This window comes from Delphinus delphis, chromosome 4 (genome assembly GCF_949987515.2).
Source record: "Delphinus delphis chromosome 4, mDelDel1.2, whole genome shotgun sequence".
NCBI lineage: Eukaryota > Metazoa > Chordata > Mammalia > Artiodactyla > Delphinidae > Delphinus > Delphinus delphis.
The window spans coordinates 687,804-694,593 of record NC_082686.1 but is presented as its reverse complement, the minus strand read 5'-3'; positions in this window follow the sequence as shown (position 1 = coordinate 694,593).

The window sequence follows — 6,790 nt, the reverse complement described above, 5'->3', positions numbered from 1 at the left end:
AATGTCCCTTGGAAACGAGAGCATCAGCCTTTGTGACCCCCGTGGTGGCTGCAGCTGCCCCACGCGTGGGCCTCGCCTCCCAGGCACGCGTGGAGGCCACGTCCATCGGTCAGGGCAGTTCTCCGAAGCAGGTGCAAGCGTGACCCTCCAGCGCTGGGGACGCTGTGCTGGCCCATGAGGGGGTCTGAGCCGGACACCATCAGGCCTGCTACAGCCACCATGTCCACGACATAGCATGTGCGGGTGACCAATGCCACCGAGAGGAAAAGCCACAGAGACACAAGGCCTGGGGAAGGAGGCTCGGCAAACAGCTGGAACCGCATCTGTAAAACCGAGAAGCACTCAGGGTGGTTTCATCAAGTGCCACGTCGTGAAATCAGCGTACAGAAGCTTCAGGGCGTGTGGAAGGGATAATCCCGTTAGCAGCAGTAAAACAGGACAGAGTAGACGCTCTGGCAGACTTCACGAGACCCGCCCAGAGCGTGTGAGGAAAGCATGAGACGCCCCTGAGGGCGTCCCTCACCCCTGCCCATGCTGGCTGCTGGGCCCTCTCCTCCCCCCGTGGGGGCGTGAGCCCGGCTCTGGTGTCTGGGGGTGGTCTCGAGGCCTCTGTGCCCAAGCTCCTTGTCTGAAAAGAGAGGTGACGCGGTGGTGCCGAGTCCCAGGGCCCCCGTGCAGATGGGCGAGCTCAGGGGCCGGGGTCTGCGCTGTGACGCGTGTGGCTGGCCCTGGGGGTGGGGCAGGTCCGCCCAGCCCTCGCAGCCGCTCTCCTGCCCTCTTCCGCGCCTCCTCTTGGTGGGGTGGGCGGGCTGCCCCATGAGAAGCCCAGGGTCACTGCCCTTCAGGCCTCCTGGGGCCAGAGGGGCCGGTCTGGCCCCACCTGCTGACCTGACCCCCGGGGCTGGGAGCCCAGGGGAGGAGACGGGGGATTGGCCCCCGGGGCGCCTACCTCGGCCCGGAGGTGTCTCTGAGCTCCTCAGATCCCAGGTGGGAAAGGGAGAGAAGGGCTCCCCTGGGGCAACCGTGACATGACTCTGAGGACACGTGCACTCATGTGAGGCCAGTGAAAACCCCAGTGGGTGGCGTCAGAAGGCCCCACTGCCTGAGGCCTGGGTGGGCCTCTGGGGCCAGGCCAACTGGCCCTGCTGCCTCTCTGGCAGGACTGGGACCAGGGGACGGTCAGGGGTCAGCCACACAAGTCCCCTGTCCCCAGAGGAACCCTCGACCTGCTTCCAGATCTCCGGGGCCTGGGTAGACCAGGCAACATGCTTCCTGCGGGGCTGTCCCTCCTGAGCCGGACTGTCCTGCATGAGGCCCCGACGGGCACCAGAGGGCGCCCCAGGCCCTGTGCACTCACGCGTCCCAAGCGACCACCTACTGTTTCTGCAGTCATTTCCCGTCCTGGGATGTCCGGGGTTTGGCTGGAGGGAGGGGGCTGGGCTGAACCCTCTGGGTGGAGCAGAGGCAGGGGCCCTGGGACAGGGCCTGGGCCTGGCAGGGTTAGGGGCCCACAGACAGAGCGCCGCTGCTCTGGACCAGCAGCCCCCCCTGGGCGCCTGGCTCTGCGCATGGGGAGGACACTGGCCCAGCCCTGGGCCCACAGAAACCCCTCGGTCCCAGTGCCGAAGCCCGGGGTCTCTGCCTCCTGGCTGGGGGCTCCGAGGCCGGGGCTGGGGGCCTTCCCTTCCCTCACCTTTGGGAGGGGCCCAGGACAGGCTGGACCGCGTCCCCCCGCCTGGCCCAGGCCCATGGGCGCGCGGCGGCGAGGGAAGGCTTTAACGCTGCCTCTTGAGAATGATTTTAAACCGCAGGCCCCTGGAGGCCCTTTTCCCTGGAACATCGGTGTCTGTTCTCACACACACTCTGCGGTCCCAGGGGCATGGGTCCCAGGGGCACGGGTCCCAGGGGCACGGGTTCCAGGGGCAGGGGTGCCAGGGTCAGGGGCGGGTGGCTCAAGGCCCAGCAGCCGCGGCGTGTTTCTGAGAACTCAGATGTTCTCCCCGAGCACCCCACGCCTCTCATGATGTGAAGCAAACGTGGAGCAAGTGGAAGCCAAATGTGGAACTGTGCTCAGGAGGGCGGGTCCACCTGGACCCGTGTCCATGGTACCCTAGCCTCATGCCCTCAACGCTGTTGTCATTACCCTCCTCCAGCTGCCCACGCTGAGCATGTCGGGGTTTCTCGGGACAGTGTGCGGAGCTGGAGTGCCTTGCCCGAGGTCACTCGACCAGCAGGGGGCAGAGCTGGGCCTCTCCCGGTCTGGCCGCCCCTGCTCTCCTGGGGTTCTGGGTCTCAGGGTACACCGGCCGGATGCCAGCAGCTTCCCAGAGCCTGGGTACAGTCAGGCCGAGGGTCAGAGGGTCTCAGTGGCCCCCGCAGATGCCGTGGTCCTGGGTCTCAGGGGAGAAAGCCAGGGTCGGGGCTTGCCGGGCTGGGCCCTCAGTGACCCGGGACTGAGGTCACCCTGCACCTGGCCACCTGGGGGGAGCATTCCCTCTTTCTCTGGGGTCCAGCGGTCTGGGGGCTGTCAGCGGCGGGGCAAGGCCCACTCTCTCCCTCCGCCCTCACCCGCTGTGTGACTTGGGATATAGGGGCACAGGCCCATGGCCAGGACCCTTAGTCCTGTGCCCACTAGTGTGGGGTTAGCTCACGTCATCAGGGACCAGGCTGGCCCCGCAGCCAGACACCACATCGGGCCCCAGTACCCCCGCCTCGAGGAAGCAGCGGGGAGGGGAAGAGGCCCTGCAGGGACTGCCTGGCCCCCGGCCCACTGCCAAGGGCAGCCCTGCGGGTGGGAGCCCAGCCCTCGCTGTAAGAGAGGGCGTCCCACTCTGAGGCTGGGGAAAGTGGGTGCAGGGGGTCTGGCGGGGGGTGGGCAGGGCCTGCAGCCCCCAGACCAGGGGTCCCACACAAGACCCTCGCCCTTCTGGAGCCTCACTGCACCTCAGAGGGGCCAGGACAGGGCTGGCTGTGCCCCTGGGGCCCCTGCCCCAAAGTTCAGCAGAGCAGGACTTGACTTTCGCTTGCAGGAATGCTGTGACGGCAGGGGCCCTGCTGGGTGGGCTGCGGTGGGCGCCTGGGGCTGTCGCTTCCTGAGAAGCCCCTCCCCCGGGCTCCCCAATTTCATCTAAATCTTCTGTTTCCAAGGAAGGCCAAGCTTCTCCCACAGCCTCAGACGCCATTAGAGACATTCTACTGCCAGATGTTCTGCTTTTTCCACAGAACCGGAGGCCAGCATGAGGTAGCTGGGGAAACATTAACCCCTCCAGACCCGCAGCCGGGTCGTCGTGTCTCGGCCTGTCCTCCAGGGGCCCTGTGCCCATCCCTCCCCAGCCCACTCAGGGCAAAGAAATGCCTTCTCTTTACAAAGCTTGGGGGGGCACCTCCCAAAAGACAAGATGCGTTCCCTGCTGAGGTCCCTGGGAACTTGGTGAAACAGTTCCGGGGGCCTGGCCAGCCTCGTACGGGGTGTGGGCAGCGCTGCTCCTACGCTGTCACAGTGGGACCTGGGGGAATGACCCTCGGGCCTCACGTTTCACCAGTTATTAGACGGGCAGTGGCCACAGCTCCACCACCCCGGACGCTGGGACGGCCCCCGCACGGCGTCCATCACAGACCGTCTGTCCAGAGGGTCCTTCCCCCACCCCCTCCTCTCTCCCCCTTTCCCCTCCCCCTCCCCCCCTTTCCTTCCTTTTTCAGTGTTTCTTTCAAATGACAACCACAGCCTCTATGTCTGATTCCAACCGACCAGGGACTATGACTCTCAGCTCTTCAGCAACCGGACAGAGTAAATCAGGCCAAAGCGCATGGCCCCGGGACACAGGCCAGACAGACTCATCGGTTTCTCGGGGCAGCTGGGATGCGGAGGGGTGGGGACCTACCACACTCCCTGGTGGGTGCGCCCCAGCTACTCCTCAGGCGACAGCCCGGGAGCCCTCCTGTCCCCTGGAGCGGCCAGCACGCGTGGACGTCTGTGGGCACTGCCTTTCCCATCCTGGCCTCTTTTTCTGGTGGTTCTTTGCCTTCCTGCTGCCAGCTGGTGCAAGCTCCCTGTCACTTAGGACATGAGTCACCACCTGAGGGGTCCCGCCTGCAGGTCACTGTGACTCAGATGCCCCACATGCCAGCGCTTCCACCTGGGCGGCCAGCCTGGCCGTGACCGGTCCACACCTCTCGGCCCCTGGGGGAGGCATCCCGGCTCCCCCCAACCCCAGCATCTTCTCTGACCACTGGCTGCTTCCCATCCAGCTGACTCATTTTGCAGTCAGAGCTGGGAGACGGGACCACCCTGTGCTCGGTGCCTGGGGCCAGACCGCTGGACCCGACAGTCAAGCTGGCCAGGAGAGGGGACAGGAGGGAGAGGCTGGTCCACGCTGAGGGCAGGGGCAGGAGCCTGGCCAGTCTGGCACCCCCGCCAGCTCCGACGTCCTCACGGTCACCCTGCCATGGAAACCACATGTGTAACCATGGAAACCACATGTGTAACCACGGAAAACATTTTCCTGGATGAATCATGCTCTAAGTTGGAAGGAAAATTCACTCAATAGTTGAGGCATTAAAAAGAAATCAAAAGGGTTTTGTTCAACAGATGCTAAGGGAGTTTGGGTCTTTGGTGTTTATAGGTGAAGGCGGCTTTCTGTCACCCACAGCCGGGAAGAAGCAGGACGTTCCGGAAACACCCACCGCCATCGCTTGGGAAGCCAGGCTCCTGGGACACTCCCCATGTCGCCCTGTCCTCGGGGCCACCATGTCTCCCCATCCTCTGGGCCCTTCTGGTCTAGGAAGTTCTAACAAGAGGAGTCTGAGTTTTCAGGGCCTGTGGAGGACAGCTCACCCTGCCGTGGGTCCGAGTGGCCCTGGTGGGGCCGGGAGGTGTCCATTCAGCGGCAAGGGCTCAGCCGTGGGCAGCGGCCTGGGTCTGTCTCCACGGGTCTCTCACCCACCGTGTGGCTCTGGGCACGATAACCCACCTTGGTTTCCCCACCTGGACAATGGGGGTAAGCTCTGCCCACCTACCCCTGAGTCGGAGGAAACACTGAACCAGGGACACAGGGAAAAGCCCTCTGCGCCCTGAAAGTCCATGTTTGCCATCATAAATGCACAACGTTGCCCAGAAGGAGCCGTTTCGGGCCGCAGAGCGCGCGCGGCAGAGCGGACTTCGCTCCGAGGGGCAGCGCCGCCCATCGGGCCTGCCGGCCACAGCCGCGGGAACGCTCGCCACGGGACGCCCTCTGGGATGCCATTCACGCGGTCACTTCAGAGCAGAAGGCCTCCTTGCAGCGTGGGGCCAACAGAGGGGGCCGCGCTTGGGCCCTGGGCCTGCACGGCCGGCAGGAGGACTGTCAGAGGGGGACGAGGCGTGCGGTCAGGCGGGGGCCCTGGAGCTCCCCGACAGCCCCGGGGACCCGGGCGCAGGCCTGGAACGGTTGGCTCTGTGTCCTGGACATTGCGGCAGCGGGCTGCCTAGGGCGCTGCCACCTGGTTGGCGGCATGGGGTGCCGCGTGGGGTCACCCGCTGGCCACCTTCACTGTGTGGACACAGTGCTGTGAGCAAGTGGAGAGGAGATGATGAGAGATGCACTGCCCACGGCAAGGCACACCCTCACCCTCATGCTCTGCAGGGGTGGACTTGTGCTAAGGGCCAGGGGCCAAGGTCCTGGGGCCTGGCAGGTGTCCGCACTGTCCTCAGGGCATGTCCATGTTCCCCACATGCCCACACCAGACGGTGCATCACCCATGGGAGCATGACCTATCTGGGGGGCATCACCCATAGGGGGGCATCACCCACCGGGGGGCATCACCCATCGGGGGGCATCACCCACGGGAGCATGACCTATCTGGGGGGCATCACCCATTGGGGGGCATCACCCATCGGGAACATCACCTATCATCTGAGGGGCATCACCCATTGGGGGCCATCACCCACCGGGGGGCATCACCCATCGGGGGGCATCACCATCCAGGTGCCTGGCCTGGAGACCAGATCGGGAGGGGGGTGAGCTCTGCTCTCACCTCCTTGCCCCTGCCACTCCCCTCATCCCCCCTCCATAAGGGTCCTGGGCCGTAGCCCTGCTGTCCTTCCTGGAGTGCGCCCTGTGTCTGAGGGGCCCTGGCCCCTGGCAGGGGCAGGCTGGCAGCAACCCCACAGGCCCCTGGAGAGGGTCTCACAGGCTGGGGGCAGTGGGGGGAGACGTGCCCCAGGGGTCCGGGCACAACCCGACACTGGTTGTGGCTGGAGGGGCTGCAGGAGGGCTCCCCCTCCACCCTCCCCTCTTAGGGCCTCACACTTGCTGCCTGAAAAGGGTGGGCGGAGGGGGGAGGGTGAGGAGGAAAGAGGGATATGCTCAGAGGGAGGAAGGTCCTGCCGGCGGTGGTTGCGGCGTCTGCAGGGCAGAGGGGCGCTGTGGCTGCACGGGGAAGGGCTCGGCCCCGCCCCATCAGCGCTGCCGGCGGCAGGCCCCTCCCGCGGCTCCCTGGGACGGGGCGAGGCGTTTCCGGAGGAGCCGCTTTCCTGCCAGCTTCCACCCACGCCGTGGTTCTTAACGCAAGGACAGTCCTGGTGGATAACTTCCCTTTTCCCTGCGCTTACTTTTGGAGGCACCTGGTATCACTGGGGCCTGGGAGGTGCAGGAGTCCGTTCGGGGGCGCCCCTGGAGGGCTCCTGTCAGGGGCCCAGGGGCCCGGAGCCCCAGCCCCTAGGAGGCCGAAGCCCAGGGAGTGACCTGCGGGGCCTCCAGACACTGTAGGCCGCACCCCGGGGGCAGGTGACCCGTGCTTCCCTGAAACAGCC